Source organism: Sorex fumeus, unplaced genomic scaffold (genome assembly GCF_029834395.1).
Source record: "Sorex fumeus unplaced genomic scaffold, SorFum_2.1 ptg000015l, whole genome shotgun sequence".
Taxonomy (NCBI): Eukaryota; Metazoa; Chordata; class Mammalia; order Eulipotyphla; family Soricidae; genus Sorex; species Sorex fumeus.
The window spans coordinates 25,841,242-25,863,154 of record NW_026606072.1 but is presented as its reverse complement, the minus strand read 5'-3'; positions in this window follow the sequence as shown (position 1 = coordinate 25,863,154).

Here is a 21,913-nt window from a genome sequence, read left to right as displayed (position 1 = left end):
CTACTCACTCAGTAAATGACCAGTGGTGAACCTTAAGGCTAAAATGATTTAGAGATGTAGTGTAGAGATATTACTAAAACTTAATATATAGATCTAAGTCTTATACTTTTAGGAATTTAATATTTGATGTTAAGAGTGAAATAAAAACTTGTGGAAGAATGTGGTAAGATTTTAAAAACTGTCTTAAATTATTAATGAGACTGTAGTTTATATAATGCCAATTCCCTGACAATATTAGTATTTTTTTCCCCTGTAAAAACGATCCTTTATAATGCAACAATAGTAGATACCGGACTCTAACAAGAATATAAATGTATGGCTCAGATGTGTACCCATTGTGGCTAGGGTGCCATTCTAAATCTCTGAAAAACAAACAAACAAACAAACAAACAAACAAACAAAGAAAAAAACGACAACTTTACAAACAGGCAGAAAGTTTGCTCCCACCCCTCACAGTCGTTCTTAACAAATTCTCTTTCAAAATAACTTTTGCTGTAACTCTTGTTTGAAATCACCAGTTGAGATTCCCCCTTTTTTCAATTTAAAGAACAAATTAGTGAAAGTTGTATCTAGTTTTCTCTTTTTTTTATTAAGCTGAAGAGTTGGGCTGAGGAGTCCATGATATTTTCTGAATATTTATTATTCAGTCCATGATTATTTTCTGAATAATTAACATCAGGATTTGTTGAAAAACAGTCAATAAAATACTTCAATGTAATAAAGTCCATATATAACAAACCCAGGGTCAATATCATACTCTGTGGTGAAAAGCTAGAGGTTTTTGTCCTGAGATCTGGAATATGACAAGATATCTACTCCCATTGCTGGAATGGGAATATACTGTTGAAAATTCTAGCAAGAGAAATAAGACAAGAAAGAGATGTAAAAGGCACTCAATCGGAAGGTAAGAAGTAAGAGTATAACTATTAATATCTGACATTAACACTAATAGTCATTGGGAAAGATGAGTAAGGAGAGGCTGCTAAAATCTCAGAGCGGGGACGAATGGAGATGTTACTGGTGCCCGCTCAAGTAAATCGATGAACAATGGTATGACATTGATACAGTGATACAGTGAATACTAATAGTGATAACATATGTAGAAAGTCAAGAATACTATGATAATATGTGTAGAAAACCCCAAAGATTCCAGTAAAAAGCTATTAGAAATAAGTGTAAAAAAGTGGCTGGCTAGTAAGCCAACACATAAAAATTGGTAACATTTTTGTACACAAATAACAATAAAGTAGTAGAGAAACTTCAGACAAACATTAAATACCTCTAAATAAGCTTCTGCTCACTGCTATACCACTCTAAGTGTGACATGTTTTTGGCTGACATCACTGGCTCTACTCTGGCCTGGGAAGCAGAGCCCTTTCCTCTGGCTATGAGCCAGTAGCCTCCACACCCGACCTGTGCCAATTAAGGGCTGGAACCACAACTTCTGTAGCTAGAGCCTCTTATGTCGCCATGCAACAATCTACTGAACAACTTACAGGCCGCTCACAGTTATGCTTTCTGTCATACAGAAAAACGGACTGAAAAGAAAGAGAGCAACTTCTATCCTAATTCCTCAGCCTCTTCTGGGGGGCGGGGTCTAAGTTCAAAGATTCACCTCCAGCATAGCAAGAACACTAGAAAACCAGTGGGAGAAACAGGTAGAAGCTCACCCAGCTCAAAGAGTGAAAACAATATCACCAGCGATGCAAATAACACCAACCAGCTCAGCAAATCCTCAGACAATGACTTGTGTTACACCATGGTGTGGGTGATTAACAAATTCAAAGAGACCCTGGCACAGATAGTCAGCAAAGCACAAGAAAGTATAAGTGTGGAGATGAAAAACTACTACAACAGAACAGCAATGAAGACTAGGTAGGTGATGTATAAAACTCAGTAGAGTCTCTGGATAGCAGAATAAAAGCAGCTAAGCAAAAGATCAAGGAACTCCAAGATGAGGAGGAAACTGCTAGTAGAAGGTGCAAAATTGTCAAAAACAAAATGAACGGCATATCGGAGAACTGTGGGATGAGTTCAAGAGGAACAATCTAAGAATCATCAGAGTCCCTGAAGAATAGAAAGGTAAGTGTGATGTGAAACACTAGTTCACAAAATCACTGATAAAAATTGCCTAGAGTTGAGAAATATAAGCACCTAGATCCAAGATGACTGAAGGGTCCCAGTGAAAATAGACACAACTAGGAAAACCCCAAGAAACATTGTGCTTAAATTACAAAACATGAAGATAGAGACAGATAATTTACAGATAATTTACAGATAATTTACAGATAAATTACAAAACATGAAGATAGAGACAGCTTAGGGAATTCATAGCCTTGAAACCAGTTTTGCAAGAAATGTTACCAGTTTTGTAAAAAGTTATTAGAAATAATGAAAGTAGCACTGTGGCAGGGTAGAAAGTCAGCATATAGGAATCTGTTTATATGTTAGACACTTGACAAGGGCCCAGGCTGGGAGTTGGAGGGACCCTGGGGACATGGTGGAGGGAAAGAGACATTGGTGGTGGGACTGGTGTTTGAACATTGTATACCTGAAACAACTCTATTGTGAAAAGCTTTGAAAAATCATGGTATCTTAATACAAAATCAAAAGATGAAAAATTAAAATCTGTATGTGGAAAACTATGATATTGTGAAGGTAAAACAGGAATATATAAGAAATAGAAACATGTGTTGTGCTCCTGGTTTGCAAGAATTAGCATAGTTGTGATGATTATGGGTTCAGTAAATCTCTATTCAAGGGCATCATACACAGAAGGAGCACAAAAAATTCATGAAGTCTATTTGGAAAATTACACTCCTGTGAGAAAAAAAGAATAGAAGTAGAGTTAATGTGCTTCTCAACCTCAAAGTATGCTACAAAGTGATAGTAATTAAAATATGTTATTGGGGCAACTGGAGCGATAGCACAGCGGTAGGGCGTTTGCCTTACAAGCGGCCAACATGGCCGACCCGAGTTCGATTCCTCTGCCCCTCTCGGAGAGCCCGGCAAGCTACTGAGAGTATTCGATATGCCAAACACAGTAACAACAAAGTCTCCAATGGAGACGTTACTGGGCCCGCTCGAGCAAATCGACAATCAACGGGAGGGCCTTTACCTTTCCCTTATTGGGGTAAGAAGACACACAGATCACTGAAGCAGAATTGAGAGTCTAGAAATTAAATCACAGTATTATGGACAACTAATTGACAACAAAGGAGCAAGAGCTTACAATGACATCAAACCACAAAATAGAAGAAAAAGCTCAAACAATGAAAGCCCCCCCAAACAAAACCAAAACACAAAACAACTACACACACAAACAATTCCCCACCCTTCCTCATCTGCAACAAAAAAATAGTTGCATCAAAATGAAAAAAAATCCTATTAATGGGAGGAGGTATTTGCAAGTTGTGTATGCCTGATAGAGAATTAATGGCCATCATTAAAAGCTTCCTAATGCTCTACAAAAAAAGACCAAACAGTCCAATTAAAAGTGGTCCGATCTAAAGACACTTTTTTCCAAGAAGACATAAGTAGCCAAAATAAATACATAAAAGTTATTGTTATGGAAATGCAAAACCAAGCAGTAAAATATTTCAAGTCTGAGAGTTACTGTTATACAAAAGGAAGAAACACCAAGTGTAGGGAACGATGTGAAGAGGAGTGAGATTTGTCTACTGTTGGTGGGAATGTAAGTTGTTGCAATTGTTATTGAAAATAGAATGTAGATTATTCAAAAAAAGTAAAATATAATGGTCATCCTTTGGTTTAACTCATGAGAAAATGAGTTAAGTCATCCCTTCATTTTGATCACTTAAGTCATACTTTGGTTTAACTCATGAGAAAACTCTGATGTTTATTATATTTATTTGGATCAGGAAACACTTGGAAGTGCTCAGGGTTTACTCCTGGCTCTGCTCTCAGGGATCACTCATGGCCATGCTCAGGGGATTATATGGGATCCTGGGAATCCAGGCAAATACTCTACCTATTTGTACTATTTCTCCAGATCCAATAATTATATTTATTTTTTGAAGATAATTTGCACTTACAAGTTTGGTTCATATTTGGGTGACTGTATTCCTATATGATATACTTGATTCCTTTAAATTCAGAAGACTTAAGAAGGTAAGAATCCCATTAGCAAATGACAGAGCTGCTATATCTTAAATCTTGGTAATATTGTACTACAGCACAGTCACTGTCACTGTCACTGTCCTCCCCTTGTTCATTGATTTTCTTGAGCGGGCTCAGTAACGTCTCCATTTTGAGACTTGTTGTTACTGTGTTTGGCATATTGAATATGTCACAGGAAGCTTGCCGGGCTTTGCTGTGCGGGCTAGATGCTCTCAGTAGTTTGCCAGGCTCTCAGAGAGGGGTGGAGGAATCGAACCTGGCTCAGCCGGGCTGGCTGCGCGGGCGGTGTGCAAGGCAAACGCCCTACCGCTGAGACTGAAAGATTAAGAACAGACATTTTATTAACCCAATTATTCTTCAGGATATTCAACCAAAAAATAGCAATAGTAAATTTGAAAAGATCCTTAGTACTCCATTTTTGGCAATGTGTGGTCTCCTTAGCATGTGTAGGTGTAGATGTGGTGACCTCGGAGCATAGCTGGGTTGGCTCTGGTGGCACACAGCATCACTGGGCCCAAGCATCATTCTGTGGCTGAACCTGAGCTGCACTGCCACTGAATTCCAGCATGGAATCTTCTGGTCTGGTGGCTGTGTTCTATTGGGAATCGGCCCCCTGCCTCTCCTGAACATTGCTTAGAGCCACCATTCTTTCCCCAACAAACAAAAATAAAATTAATTAACTCTTTATAATCTCTATTGCAACCTGCTATTTTCTGGTCTTTAATTATGATGAACAAAATTTTCAAAGTTATTAATCATTGTATACGATAATTCTGAGATCCAGTTCTAGTACGTGTGTATTTTTTCTATACACCAAGCTCTTGTCCATCACAGTTGGGTGTCTGACACCGTTTCTCCAGACTTAGCCTCGGATCCCAGGCAGAGGTTAACTGTTTTGTCCTACAAGCCTGTCCATGTGCCCGTTGTAAATTCAGGTTGTCAACCGCAATTTTGCCTGGCTAAAGATCAGAAGTTCCAACTATCTCCTTGCGTTCTATTAGTTTGCTAGTGCTCCTGACAGAGCTCAGAAAACATTTCCTTACTAATTAATGGATTTATTATAAAGTGATAAGGAACAGACAAAGGGCAGCCTGGTGTGGGGAAAGGAATATGAAGCTTCCAGACCTGCCTGTTCAGGCAGAGCATCCTGGTGACTCAGGGACTCCACATACTCACAAACCAGGGAGCTCTCTGAGCTCTATCTTTGGTATTTTGGGGCTATTTTCAAGGGCATGAATTGGTTAAGTTATTGGCCATAAATGATTGAATACAATTTGCTACACTCTTCCCTCCCCAGAAGTCAGGGGGTGTTGATTAAAGTCCTCTAATTTCTTGCTAGGTTCTCCTGGCAAGCTGACTCCATCCTCAGATGAGTCCCACCTCATTAGCATAACAAAAGCAACCTCATTAGTCTAATAAAAGGCATCTTTTTGGCTCTTGGCTCTCAGGAAAGCCCAAGGACTTTTAGAGTTCAGTGCCAGAAACTGGCAGGCTATTTTCTCTGTCTGTGTCTCTGTCCCCTGCTGTAGGGCTCAGGGTGCTCTTCAGGGGTCTATGCAGTGCTGGGAATTAAACCCAGGGCTTTGGGCCAGGTCTGTAGTCCTATGTATTGCTTATTTAAACCATAGTATCACAACATGAATTTTTAATCATGGATTTATAGAATTTACCAATCACCCTTTTTAAACATAGATTTCAGATTGATTTGGAATGTACTCTTGTGTGTAGTACTAGGAAATCATCTAAGTTTATCTTAATTCAACCAGCTATGCAGTTGTCTCCAAATAATTTGTTAAAAAGATTGCTTTTCCCAGTCATCTGATATATCACCTTTATCATCTATTAACTTTCCATTAAGTATGACGGTCTGTTTTTGGATTATTTTTCCTGCATTTCATTAGTCTGCCTATTCATATGATAGTACCACAGATTCTATTTACTGTATAAGCAGATGCATTATATTCTAATGCCATCTTTCACAGTAAGGAAACAGACGTAGTTGATCCAGTGTCCTTTCCCCAGTTCAGGAGATGACCCATAGAGTCATAACTGGGAACTGGATTTCCTGACATGACCTACAACACCCTTTTATGTTTTTCAGCTCTCATCTTGCTAATCCACTGTCTTTTGTAAGAGTCACAAACTAGTTACAAGAATGAGTCTAAAGAAGATCAGCTATTATATCATGCTTTCTTTTTCTTTTTTCTTTTTGGGTCGCATCTGGTGATGCTCAGGGGTTACTCCTGGCTCTGCACTCAGGAATCACTCCTGCTGGTGCTTGGGGAACTATATGGGATGCTGTGGATCGAACCCAGTGGTGGGAGGGGGAGAGGGGGTGTGGGCAAGGCAAACACCCTACCTGCTGTACTATCGCTCCAGTCCCAATTATGCTCTTCTTAGAAAAGATTTGTTGACCAAGTCAGGTGACCAATGCCTCAGAGAAAGACTATAAAGAAACATTCCCACAAGGACTGTTCTCAAGGGAGATGGACATGGAAACATAGGGTGAGTAGTAGACAGTTGTCAAGAGGAACAATGATACAGAGGACTTAAATGCTATGCCCAAGGTCACACAGTTTATTAGGCACAAAGCTGTGGTTTAATACAGATGCCCTTCCAGGCTTTCTAGTCCCTTTGGCAATGATTTATCAAACACTTTTTTGAACAATGGCTCCTTTTAAGCTGCTGTACATTTATGTGTACATTAAAATTTGACCTTGTTACATAATGTCTGGCACACAAAGTTATTGGTAGCCTGCCTATAACGCACTTAAGTTCCTGTTGGAGATTTTACCTAAAGGATGAAAAAATGGCTGGATGGGTTTGAAGAGACAATTCTTCTTATAAATACTGCTAAAACTTCTTTTTTATATGGACCTTTTCAGCTAAAATCTAAACAGCAAAGACATTTGATTTACTGCAGGCATTAGGTTGGAGTGTTAAGTGGTTGTTTTAATTTCAGAGTTTTTATAAAAGAGCTGCTCTCACCATATAGTTGATTACAATTTAAAAACAGAGACATATGATTTATTATAAACAGTGTTTTTGAGAACTAAACTTTTTCTTGAGGGACTAAAAATATGTATTTCAAAAATTTCAACTCTAGGAGATGTAGGGGGCTGATTGCTTTCTTTTCCTCCTTTGGAAATGGTATGTGGCTGTTGAGTTTTAAGGTACCAGAGAATCTTCCTTGGTGGTATCAAAGACTAAGAAGAAGGAAATAGGAATATTCTGGCATCTGTGTTTGACAGAGTTGACATCAGGGCCCTAGGCAAACTGGGTTATAAGCTGCAGAGTGGATCTGGTTGGATTTGGCTCCTCCAAATACCCATCACCTTCCACCCAATTCCAGCCACCTCCTCTCAGTTTTAGCCAACAGCAGGGAGGAAACTGAAAGGGGCAATATTCAAAATATTCAAGGCATGGTTACACTATTTAAAGGTGTACTCTAACCCTTACCATGAAAATTGGTGATATACGGGGATGCCAGTGTCTTTTTTTAAAATTAGGTGTGTGCTTCCCTTTCAACAGAAAAGTTATGAAATGTTTGTTCTTAAATGATTTGTTCAGATGTAGATACACCAAATGTTACTCAATGTCATGTAGAAATGTAACCCAAAGATGTAAGGATGCCAGGTACTTTTTTCTTGGAAAGCAGTTTTCAAATTTGCTTTTGAATGTGATGGTATATATCAATTAGAAGTCTAGTAAAGGAAAAACAAAAGTAATTCTGAAAAACAGTCCACAGATTGGCAGATTGCCTTTTGTATACTAAATATCCAATTATTGTACCCTATTTCCCATCTTGACTCCCCTTATTCCTCATTGCATGCCATCTTTGAAGTGCCTGCCCTGCCCTCCTCCTCCCTACCCATAGAGATAAAAGCACATGGAGATGTCTCAGCACTAAATTAATATCTGGAGAGTCCCTGAGCACTGGAAAGATGATTCCTTTTATATATCTCACTCCTAGTATATTGCTAAAAGGAAGCCCATGCTGAGCCACCTGAAAAAAGAGGGATGCTGAAATAAAAAAAGTTTTCTTTTTAGATCTTTCTGACTTATTAATTAAATTTCAACTTCTACTCTTTTCTCTTTTCTCCCTCTGATATTTATGCTATCCTGTCTTGAGGATATCTAAACTTCTTCTTCTTCTTCTTCTTCTTCTTCTTCTTCTTCTTCTTCTTCTTCTTCTTCCTCTTCCTCTTCCTCTTCCTCTTCCTCTTCCTCTTCTTCTTCTTCTTCTTCTTCTTCTTCTTCTTCTTCTTCTTCTTCTTCTTCTTCTTCTTTATGTAGGAGTACTGCTATTTATTCAGCCACTGATTGGGCTGATTGAATTACGCATACTTTTCCCCCCATTTTTTATAATTTTATTTATTGAATCACTGTGAGAGCAGTTACAAAGCTTTTGGGTTTAAGTCTCAGTCATACAATAAAACACTCGTACCTTCACCAGTGCCCATTCTCCACCACCAAAAACTCCAGTATACTTCTATCCCATATCCTCCCCCTACCTGTGGGGCAGATTATTTCTCTATTTTGATTACATTCAATATTTTGACACAAGACCAACCATTATTATTTGGGATTTTACCCCAACACTCAGATCTGCCGAAAAGGCAACAGTAGACAATCTGTTTTCTATTGCTGATTATGAATAACATATGATGTCGCGTGGCTGCAGTAGTGGCCGTGATTTTGAAATTCCGAAATTTTAACAATTAAAGCTGAAGGCATTTCTTTCCAAAACCTGCTGGGTTCTGAGATTTGTTCCTGAGCTTCTGGGATCATGGCCATTAAGCAGCTTGATCAGGAGTCAGAGAGGCCGTTCATGGGCGGTATTGGGACAGGGAGGAAAGGGCCGGCTCAACCCCCATACCGTGAGGCCCCACGTGTCTCATCAATGCGGGCCCAAACCTGACTGTCTAGTGGCCTCTGGAGGACGGTGGCCACGGCGCTGCCAGGGGGAACAAGCCAAGGCACAAAACCTATTCCCACCGGGTTGGCCCAGCACCGGTAACTGAAACTACTGGACGCATTTCTGCCAAAGTCCTTGGGTTTTGAGATTTGTTTCTGAGTCTCTGGGATCATGGCCATTAAGTAGTTAGATCAGGAACCAGAGAGGCTATGCCTCCAATTATTATTATTATTTTTATTAGTGGAACACCATGAAGTACAGTTGTAGATTTACAAAGTTTCGTGCTTGGGTTTCGATTATACAATGATCAAGTACCCATTCCTCCAACAGTGTCCATTTTCCACCACCATGGATCCCAGTATCCCTCCCACACCCATCCTCCATCCCACCTTGCCTCTGTGGCAGGGCATTCCCTTTTGTTCTCTCTCTCCTTTTGGGTGTTGTGGTCTGCAAAAGAGGCATTGAGTGGCAATCATGTTCAGTCCATAGTCTGCTTTCAACATGTATCTCCCCTCCTGGGAGGATCCTCCAAACACCCTTTATTTGGTGCTCCCTTCTCTATCTGAGCTGCCCTTTCCCCTAGATGGCCCAGCTGGCCTCTAAGCCATGGAGTAATCCTCCTGGTACTGATCATGGCTATTCTTGGGTATTAATCTCCTATTTTGTTACTATATGTCCCCAGATGAATGCAGTATTTTTATGTCTATCCCTCTCTTTCTGACTCATTTCTCTTAGCATGATACTTTCCATGTGGTACCACTTGTATGTAAAATTCATGACTTCATCTTTTCTAACAGCTACATAGTACTCCAATGAGTAGATGTACCAAAGTTTCTTCAACCAGTCATCTGTTCTTGGCACTCAGGTTTTTTCCAGATTCTGGCTATTGTAAAGAGTGCTGCAATGAACAAACAAGTGCAGATGTCACTTCGACTACATGTTTTTGCCTCTCTGGGATATATTCCCAGGAGTGGTATTGCTGGGTCAAATGGGAGCTCAATTTCTAATTTCTTGAGAATGGTCCATACTGTTTTCCAAAAGGGCTGAACCAGTCGGCATTCCCACCAGCAGTGAAGGAGTGTCCCTTTCTCGCCACATCCGTGCCAGCACCGGTTCCTTTTGTTCTTTTGAATGTGGGCCAGTCTCTGAGGTGTGAGATGGTGATCATCTAATCTTTGATAAAGGTGCAAGAAATGTGAAATGGAGTAAGGAAAGCCTCTTTAACAAATGGTGCTAGCAAAACTGGACGGCACCATGCAAAAAAATGGGCTCAGAACTCTACCTAACACCATGTACAAAAGTAAGATCAAAATGGATTAAAGATAACATCAGACCAGAAACCATAAGGAACATTGAAGACAAAGTTGGCAAGACCCTCCATGATGTTGAAGCTAATGGTATCTTCAAAGATGTCATACCACTGGCCGAGCAAGTGAAAACAGAGATAGATAAATGGGACTATCTTAAACTAAGAAGCTTCTGCACCTCCAAAGAAACAGTGACCAAAATTCAAAGACAGTCTACAGAATGGGAAAGGATATTCGCCGAATACACATCTGACAAGGGGTTGATATCAAGGATATATAAAGTACTGGTTGAACTCCACAAGAAGAAAACATCCATCCCCCCCCCATCCCCCCCAAAATGGGGCAATGAAATGAATAGAAACTTTCTCAAAGAAGAAATCCGAATGGCAAAAAAGCACATGAGAAAATGCTCTACATCATTAATTATCAGGGAGATGCAGATCAAAACCATGCCTCCAATTATATAGCTGAGCCCGAGGTGGTTTGTGGGTGTGTCTCCCACATACCTAACTTTTGGCCGTTTATTTTCTTGGTAAACTTTGCCTCAAGTTTTTGGAGTCTGGCCAAAGGCACAGCAGCAATTTTGGGGTATCTGGAAGTCTGAAGGCACCATGAGGCTGCTGATACATTCGCTTCACAGGTACTGATTGACCTGCTGGCGGCACCATATCCCCTCCTAAACTTCTTTTTAATTAACTTCGTGAATAATGTTGCACTGGACAGATTGATAAATCCTTTATATATTTCCTTGAAATGGGTAGTAAATGACTCCAGAGCAAATGTATGTTTGCTGCACCAAAAAATTAATTATACCTTTATAGGTAAATAGTTCTTCAGTAAACAGAATTACTGTTTTTTTTAACATGCTTATATATACTGAGCACTATTCAAAGTGTTACATTTGAAGTGTGTAATGAGCACATAACTTCATGATGTATTTTTTTCACTTTTGTGTTTTGGGTCACACCTGTCAATGTTCAGGGATTATTTCTGGCTCTGCATTCAGGAATTACTTCTGGCAGTACCTAAGAGGTCATTTGGGATGCTGGGGATAGAACCTGAGATGGGCACATGCAAGACAAGTGCCCTATCAGGTACTACCTCTTAAGCCCCTAATTAATTAATTAATTATTTGGGGGGGGCTGCTGGAGCAATCATATACCAGGTAGAGTGCTTGTCTTGTATACAGTCGACCCAGTTCAATCCTTGGCACCACATATAGTCCTCTGACCACAGCATGTGTGATCCCTTGAGCACAGAAGCAGGAGTAATCCCTGAGCACTACTGAGTGTGACCCCAAAAACCAAAAAAAGAGAATAAAACAGAAAGTTTTGTCATTTTAAGAAAAAGAAACAGGGACAGAGAAATTAATATGTATTTAATGGTTAATCATTTAGTTATCAAAATAAGTTATGGTGCTAAAAGTCACAGCCTTAGTAATCAGCAAAATTTGAACTTAAATCTAAGTAATGTGATTTCAGGTTGTTCTGCTAGACTGCCACTCTTCATTTTAAAAACTAATCAACAATAGCACATACTTTTGTAGTGCTAGATTACTACTGCAAGCACTTTGTTTACTGGCATTTTTAGATTTCACAAAAACATTACAGAGTGTATTCATTTAAAATTTCTTCTTAGATACTTTCTGCTTTTGTCTTAGCCTTCCCTGCACAGAGAGGCTGATCACTGGGTCTGAACATTTTGCCTTTTGCTTTTGGCTCAGTTTGGTCAGAGAGCGTTCCAGCATGGGATCAGAAGGAGGAGCAGTATGGTTTGGGTCATACTCTTCTTCCCTGTGGATTGGTTGCATGTCTTTCTCAAAGGCCTGCGCTCTTGTTTATTCTCTCTGGGTTCTGGCAAGCATCCTCCTCTTTCTTATTTCTTAGGCTGGAGCTTGAGCGTCTGCACTTGTTAATTCAGGCATGCTCAGACTCTCTCTACAACTTTGCAAATAGTCCTGTTTCTTAAGTTCTTGTTAAACACTGAGCACACCATTGTTTCCCTAATAATACCTATACTAAATAAGATACAATCAGTTATCATTAGCATTCACATTTGATTAATAAAGCACGGGGATTTTTTGGGGGGAGGCACAACTGAGCTCAGGGCTTATTTCTGTCTCTGCACTCAGGGATCACTCCTGGTGAGCTGGAGGGACCATATGGGATGCTGGGAATCAAATCCTGGTTGGCTGCATGAAAGCAAGCCCCCTACCTGCTTTCTACTGCACCAACCCAGAATGTCCAGATTTTTAATCACTACATTATTTTGCTTCTCAATATAAGCACATGCTTTTGTTAAAAAAGCTCACAAAACATGCTATTGCATACCAAATGATAATTGATATTTGTTTTTAATTCTCTCTTCTCCTTCTTCCTTGTTGATGTTAATGCTGTGTTGTCTGGGGCTTCACAGATATGTGGTTGTTGTGTTCACATGTGCTCACAGCTCACATTCTAGCTGTGGCATTTGGCTGTCATCACACACCAGACCATGGTGCCCGCACACTAGGTCACTGGAATAGTTTTTTTTTTTTGTTTTGTTTTTTTTGAAGGTCAATGGAATATATTTAGCAAAAGGGTAAGATTGTCAAATATTCAGATATTTTAAATTATAAAATGATTTGACATAGTGAAAAATCAGAAACAATGCAAGAGTCATATGCTTACTTATACTACTTAATCAAATGTTATACTTTGCCATTATTTTTTCAGATTTTTTTGATTTTTTTTTTTTTATTAATTTTTATTAGTGAAACACCATGAGGTACAGTTGTAGATTTGGGTTTCGATTATACAATGATCAAATACCCATCCCTCCACCAGAGCCCATTTTCCACCACCATGGATCCCAGTATCCCTCCCACCCCCATCCCCCCCATCCCCCCTCCCTCTGTGGCAGGGCATTCCCTTTTGTTCTCTCTCCTTTTGGGTGTTGTGGTCTACAAAAGAGGCATTGAGTGGCAATCATGTTCGGTCCATAGTCTACTTTCAACATGCATCTCCCCTCCTGGGAGGATCCTCCAAACACCCTTTATTTGGTGCTCCCTTCTCTATCTAAACTGCCCTTTCCTCTAGGATACCCGGCTGGCCTCTAAGCCATGGAGTAATCCTCCTGGTACTGATCTCAGCTATTCTTGGGTATTAATCTCCTATTTTGTTACTTTATGTCCCCCAGATGTATGCAATCTTTTTATGTCTATCCCTCTCTTTCAAACTCATTTTGCTTAGCATGATACTTACTGGAATAGTTTTTCTGTAACTAATTGTTGCAATGCAAAAGTGAATAGCATAAAAGTGCTAATGGGGTAAATGCAATAAGCTCATTCATGCAGACATTGAACATTTATTAAAGTTATTCTATGTGTCAAGTACTTTGCTAAATTGGAGAGATTAATCATCAACAAAACAGATTCTTGGTTTTAAGGAATTATGAATGGTCCCAAACTATTTGTTTTGCAACATTTTCGGACTTAAATAGTAGGAATGATATAGCAAAAAAAGGGGACACGCACGCAAACACACACATACACGTACCCCAACTCAAAAAACTAAATCATGAAATTTGGCAATAGCTTGTGCTATTATTGTCCATTATATAAAACCTAAAAATTTTCTTTTAATGTAACAGTATTAATGCATGACTCATAGTGTATTTTATTTTATGTAGTGGAAATTCTCCATCAGACTCAGTCTTATCAAGGTAAAGATAGAGTCTTACAAAATCAAAGACAGTTTTTTATTGTTTATTTTTAATGTTAATACTACAAATAGAAGCAAATTTGAATTCTTTCCCCCAATTAATTGAAATATAACTTTTGGTGATTATTAAACAATAAGCTTTAAAAACATATTTTTGGAATGAGAGTCCAAAAATAAATTAATTATTTATTATAATTAATAAATAAATTATTTATAATAAATAATTTATAATTAATTATCGGTCATGGTCATGGTCCTCCCATTGTTCATCGATTTGCTCGAGCGAGCCCAGTAACGTCTCCATCGTGAGACTTGTTGTTACTGTGTTTAACTTTGTCTCTAACTGGTTGAGAGATCTATTTAAAATAGGCTAAATGAGCTATTGTATCTGTAAAATAATGGAGCTAGTCTAGCTAATCACTTAACATTTAGATTCAATGATTCTTATTAACCACTATTGCTTTTATAACCAGCAAATATAAAGAGAAACAAAGAAGTAAAGGATTTCATACAAGGTAAATTTATTCAGGACAAAGTTTGATATATGCATACACACATGTACATGTATATATACATGCACATACACATACATGTATATGTATACACATATTTTGATACCTGTTCTCAAATTATTCATCCTAGAAATAAATGTGAACTAACAAGGGTGATACTAGCTGATGTGCCAAGTAGACTCACATTACTCAGTCTCTCAGCAATGTCACTGAGAATGTATTTATTTCAATGTGGTCCTTCCAAACTTGGGGACTGTGGTCCACTGAGGCTCTGACATTCTTTACACATTATCAAGATCATTGTGGTTGTCTCATTCTGTAACAGTCAGAGGCAATAAAGAACATAGAGGATCATATTTAAAAGTTATGTAGGTTTTATTTGAAAGTTACATATATCAATTTATTTTCCAGTTGCTAATGGAACACTTACCCAATGTTGGTGGGAATCTTGTCTCATTCAACCTCTATGTAAAGCAATAGATTCTCCAAAAAGTAGTCATAGAACTCTCATATGACCCAGCAATACTGTTTTTCAGCATCCATCACCCAAACACAGAAACATCAATGAAAAAAATATGGATACACACTTGTGTTCATCACAGCATTCAGTTTAATAGCCAAGATTCTGAAACAATCCAAAACTTTAATGAAGAATGAGTGGATCAAGAAGTGGTGGTATATATACACAATGGAATATATTATAGCTCTAAGAAAAGACAAAACCTACAATTTGTTATTAGGTGGATTTTGTTATTTTTTATTACATGGACCTAGAGGATATTATGCTGAGTAAAATCAGTGAGTAGGTAAAAGCTAGATACACAATGATCTCTCTCATATGTGGGACTTAAAGATGCACAGAAAGGGGCCAACAGTAAGAGAGTGGGAGCGTTGGTTTCCAGAACTGAGTTTGCAGAGTTGGGGAGTTCAAAGGAAGGCTAAAGAAAGGGGCCTTCAGGATTTTGTGAGAGGTAGGTACTCTAATGATGGGGGTGATATTGGAACTATGTGCACATAAAACCGTCAATTTTAGAATTGTAACTCACAGAACTTCAATCAATAAAGATAAAAAATAATAAAGACCAAAAATAACCTCATGCAGGGAAGAGAGAAAATATTTGTTTTACTCCTTAACATGATCCTGAGGAAACTAGCTAATAGGAAGAACTAAAGGGAAAACCAGAATTAATAAAAAAATGAAAATGAAAGATGGGAGATGGAGCACATATGGAGTCACTTAATAATGCTCTGAAGGGAATTCTTTTATGAGAATTGGATTCAGAATCACTACATTGACTGCAGTAGGTGTGCTGAGTTCAAGAGTGACCCTGGTAAAGAGACATGCCAGTGATGGCTTTTGTTTCTGCTTCCTCCTATGAAATAGATGGAACACAAGCTTATCCTGGAACTTAAAATATTTTTCTCAATCTTCTCTTCCCTGGGATTTGTGGTAAGATCTCTCCAGTAACTACAAAACACCAAGAGTGGTTTAAAATAGTGTGTTTTCTACCCTCTATCAAGATTTGTTGATCCTCAGTGTGATAAACTATCCTGAGAATAGAGGAAGGAGGGATGAAGCAATCAAGAAAAACACATTTTGGAATATTGTAACTTTGATTACTTGGCTTCTGAGTCATTGCAGGACTTAGCACCATAGCACCTTCAAATAAAAACAAGAACACAACAAATCAAAAGGAAAAAGGGGCTCTTCAGTAAACCTCAGAACTAATTATAACAGATGACAGTGGCTTTGGAATATTGTAGTATTGCTATAGTTTATTATAAGTACCCACGCATGTCGCATATATTTAAATAGTTCTTTGTGGAAGCAAGAATCATATCTCATAAAGACTGCCGCTAGTACTAGAAGCTCACAGGGTAGTGTTGGTATAGTCCCTTTCCACTTTTGCAACATTTGTCAGTTTATTTATTCATTCAGTAATATGAGAAAAATGATGATCTAAGTCACAGGAAAAAAAAAGGGCTCTTTATTGCTAAATGGAAGGACTGAGTTTTATTTATTTATTTAATTATTATTATTATTATTTGCTTTTTGGGTCACATCTGGAAATGCACAGGGGTTACTCCTGGCTCGGCACTCAGGAATTAGTCCTGGTGGTGCTCAGGGGACCATATGGGATGCTGGGAATTGAACCCGGGTCGGCTGTGTGCAAACGCCCCACTCACTGTGCTATTGCTCCAGTCCTAGGACTGAGTTTTAGTGGTGATTTGCCATGATCTTATGTAACATTAGACCAATCGTTTAGCCTCACTAGACTGGTGTTTTCTTATTAGTGAGGTACTTTTTTAGTTGAAGGTCTTTAAGAGTTCATTAGTGCTGATATTCTTCAACCATTTATGGGTTGTTGCCTTTCTCCCCAAACTGGAAAATTTCTGTAAAATTCCAGATATCTGGTACTAGAAAGGTATAAATTTTTGTATTTTATGCTGGCACAAGCAGTTATTTGATAAAATACTTTTTAATAAGACACTTTTTAAATTCACAAATACATTTAATTTGAGTGTTTTCCTTTAATATCTACCAATCTTTCTATGGTTATCTGGTTGAAATTAATTCAGTCAAAAGATTATTATTGTTTTTTTGTTTTTGATGCTCAGGGGCTACTCCTGGCTCTGCAATCAGAAATCACTCCTGGTGGTGCTCAGGGAACCATTTGGGATGCTTGAAATTGAACCTAGTTGGCTGCATAGTAGGCAAATGCCCTGCCCACTGTACTGTTGCTCCAGCTCTTCAAAATATTATTTGTGCACACGATGTATGTATAAATGAATAAGGCATTGTTCCTGCATATATGAAGCCAATTAAAGATCAGGAGACCTAAGATGAATGTAATACTTGATAGAAATGTAAATGTTCCTGAACACTAACTTCTCATATGGTAGGAATTTACCCAGGAAAATTTCTACCTTTCTTTTTTTCTCCTTTCAAGTAAAGTTATTTTTCTAAAAGTTCATGTGAAAGGTAGGATGATGATAAAGAAATCAAAATAAGGCCCTGACCAAGGCAGCAAGGCATAAAATAACGCATTAACTATATAATGTACTTCAATATCATAAGAGGTAAATCTAAACCCTGGTTTCTTTATTTAATATATTGTATAAAACAAATATGTTTCCAGTAACCAAAGTAGGTATGCATGATTTTTCACTGGAAAACAACTTTCTTTTTGTTCTCAGAAGAAATAAGATAACAATGTTTTTCTTTTTTCTGTGTGGCCCAGTGGAAAGACTATGCAGTTTTAGAACCAGAACTAACAGAGTTTGAATCTGAACACTGCTTCTAAGTTGCCAGTAATTTCCCCCCAAGTGAAAGTAGAGATAGCAGAATCTTGCTTCATAGAGTTGCACAGGTTAAAATAAATGCTGTTCATTAAATATTTAGATTTCCTCTTTCACAAACAAGGAAATAGACAGTTATATATAGATATGTTTATATGTATGTTAATGTACACACCTTTATGTTCATATAATTTATATGTATACATATAGCTTTCTGTGATCTGTGTTCTATTGAGAATAAAATTTTTATTATCACATCAATTAAAAAAGATCATTCCTTTTTTTTTTTTGGATTTTGGACGACATGTATAGTGCTCAGGGTTTACTCCTGGCTCTGTGCTCAAAGATCATTACTGGCAATCACTGATGTAACTATCTGGCCTGCTCTTCATTTTAAATCTTATTATAATTATTTTTGGGTATCCCAAGTGGTACTCTCCTGGGGATTTCCAGTCAATTGATCCACTTGAGCCACATGCTAGAAGAGTGTGTTAACCCTTGTGCTATCTCTCCAGCTTTATTTTTTATTTTTTAAAAAATATATTAAGTACGTAGCACTGTAGCACTGTCCTCCCATTGTTCATCAATTTGCTCGAATGGGCCCAGTAACGTCTCCATCATGAGACTTGTTGTTACTGTATTTGGCATATTGAATACATCACAGGTATCTTGCCAGGCTTTGCCGTGTTGGCGGAATACTCTCGGTAGCTTGCTGGGCTCTCTGAGAGGGGCAGAAAAATTGAACTAGGATCGGCTGGGTTGGCCGCATGTAAGGCAAACGCCCAACCTGCTGTACTATTGCTCCAGCCCTATTAAGTTCATATTAAGTATAAAATAAAAATATCTTAAATTTAATCATAAAAATTTTGGGGTTAATAGAGCCCCAAAATTGATACATTTTATTCATTTCATATGTAGCACTTAATTATTAAACTGATGAAAATAAGGAGTGTGGTTTTCACTTATCATCTCTCAGATGTCATATTTATGTTAAAAGATCAAATTTTGTCTTTATTCCAGACAGTTCCTTCTAGTAGTGTTAGTTGAACAAGGTAAGGGCACTCAGAAGTATTGTTGTCATGGGAGAGTGAATGTTTAACCAAGCAAAGAGGCTCTCCCCCACAATTCCATTTCTCCCTGTTTTTTTCTTGACTAACAACTCTTGTCCAAGTCAGATGATGTGTCTTCTGCAAACAAGTCTGAAAAGACACCCACACTCTTATTTTGTTGACATCTGGATCATGAAATGTGGCCTATACCATACTCACTCCATCAGTTTATCATGGTATGATAGATATCATTGGACATTACAGCAATTCTTTCCTGGGAAATGTTTAACTATTTGTTATCATTAGGCATCATATATCTTGGGTACAAAAGATGGGACTATGTGTCATCTGGAAGTTTCTTTACAATGTTGTTAGCTCTATTTCCCAGATGTTGGTATTTGGTTTGCAGATACTGTCATCAGGAGCAATGGGCAAAGGACAAGGGATTAAAATTTTTCTTGTGGATTTATTTTTCCACACCTCCTTTACTGTCATGCATTTCTCATTGAAATGAAGGGAAAAGAGACAAGTTGGATAGGAAACAAATGACAGTGAGTGAAATTAGTGCCCGTAGCTGAAGGACATACAGAGTATTATAAAGCATTGAAATGAGTCTCCACAGAATCTCATTTAAAAAAGTGGTTTGAATGAAATACTTCCCATGTGACTTTTTCTCAAGACACAAAATGATCAAAGCAAGAGTCATACAATGAGTGTGAGTCTGTAAGTAGCAGAGAGACATAATATTTTGCTTAATGAATTTGAAAATAAATTCTATTTCTGAATTTCTAGTATATTTTACATATCAATATTTCCTGATAATAGTCATTATTAATATGTTAAAAAATTGATAGTATCACAGTAGCTGGGTCCAACATTCAACTCAATCACGATCACAATCACGATCATTCTGTTTTTTGTTGATTGCCTTGAGCAGGCACCAGTAACGCTCCTTCATCCTAGCCCTGAGATTTTAAAAAGTGCCATATTCAAGGCTCTTTCAGGGTTAGGAGAATGAGACCCATGATTGTTACTGGTATTTGGCATGTTGGGTACGCCATGGGAAGTTTTCCAGACTCTGCCGGGTGGGCAGATTACATTCGGTAGCCTGCCAGGTTGTCCAAAGTAAGAATGAGATAATAAGAATGTCATGTGGCCACAAATGCGGCCACGTGCTTCCGGGAATTAGGTTTTATAGTCTCTGGGTCTTGGCCTTTGATGGAATTACACGGCCCCAGGGGGCAGTTGGTGTGTGTGACACCTACCTACTGGAAGATGGAGGATCTGGGTGGAGGATGCTCAGCCCTGATCTGAGCAGGCTTGGAAATCTCAGCCCCAAGACCCACATGCCTTTGTTCCTCTGCTGGTACCTTCATGCGTGTGGAGAGTGGTCTCAGCATGGTTGTGGCTGGTTTTGGAGGTCTTCAGCTGCTGGGGCTCTGCTCAGGGCTGGGAGGGAAACTCAACCTTCTCCCTTTCAAAGGGGCCTGATGAGGACAGCCAGGCACGGGCGCAGGAGGCTCTGTGCTGTTCTCTTCCGGGAGTTGGGTTTTATAGTCTCTGGGTCTTGGCTGTTGATGGGATTACCTGGCACCGGGGGGCAATTGGTGGGTGTGACCCCTGCCTACTGGAAGATGGAGGATCTGGGTGGAGGATGCTCAATAATCAAAAGTAAAACAGAGGCCTTGGCCCAGTACTCTGTATTGCAGAAAAATTGGTAGTATGGACAGAAAATAAACTAAATTAATGTCAGCATTATAATGAGGAGATAGCTAACTGAATTAAAATTAATTGAACTTTAAAATTTACAATGTATAACTATTCTGTTTGAAATAATTTCTTTAAAGGGTAAAAAATAAAGAAGAGGCTTGAGAAAAAAATCATAAGATAAAATGTGCTGCTATGAAAAATTGATTAGCTCCATGTCAGTTTTCTTTCTATTAGATTCTGGGCTCGTCCCACGCACGTATCATTATTACTGGGGAAAAACAAAAAGCCATCCCTCTAAGATTGGGCACAAGACAAGGTTGCCCACTTTTGCCACTCCTATTCAATATAGTACTGGAAGTCCTGGCCATTGCAGTTAGGCAAGAGAAGGTATCAAGAGAACACAGATAGGAAAGGAAGAGGTCAAACTATCACTATTTGCAGACAATATGATAATTTTCTTAGAAAACCCTAAAGATTCTACAGAAAAGCTCCTAGAAAAAATAGTTCAGTTTAGTAAAGTGGCAGGCTACAAAGTCAACACCCAAAAGTCCATGCTTTCTTATATACAAATAACGAAAGAGAAGAAAAAGATAGTAAAAAAAAATCCCATTCACAATAGTGCCTCAGAAAATCAAGTACCTTGGAATCAACTTAACCAAAGAGGTGAAGGACCTATACAAGGAAAATTACAAAACACTACTTCAAGAAATAAAAGAGGACTCTAGGAAATGGAGACACATCCCCTGCTCATGGATAGGGAAGATTAACATTATCAAAATGGCAATACTACCCAAAGCACTATACAGATTCAATGTGGTCCCTATCAGTATACCCATGACATTTTTCAAAAAAATGGCAAAAAACTCCTGAAATTCATATGGAATAATAAACCCCCACAAATAGCTAAAACAATCCTTGGGGAAAAGAAATGGGTGGCATCACCCTCCCCAACTTCAAACTGTACTACAAAGCATAGAATGGGAAAGAATATTTACCCAGTACCCATCTGATGGGCTGGAGGGATAGCACAGTGGTAGGGCGTTTGCCTTGCATGCAGCCAACATGGTCGACTCGAGTTTGATTCCTTCGTCCCTCTTGGAGAGCCCGGCAAACTACCGAGAGTATCTCGCCCAAACGGCAGAGCCTGGCAAGCTACCCGTGACGTACTCGATATGCCAAACACAGTAACAACAAGTCTCATGATGGAGACATTACTGGGCCCGCTCGAGCAAAATCGATGAACAACGGGAGGACCGTGACCGTGACTGTGACCCAT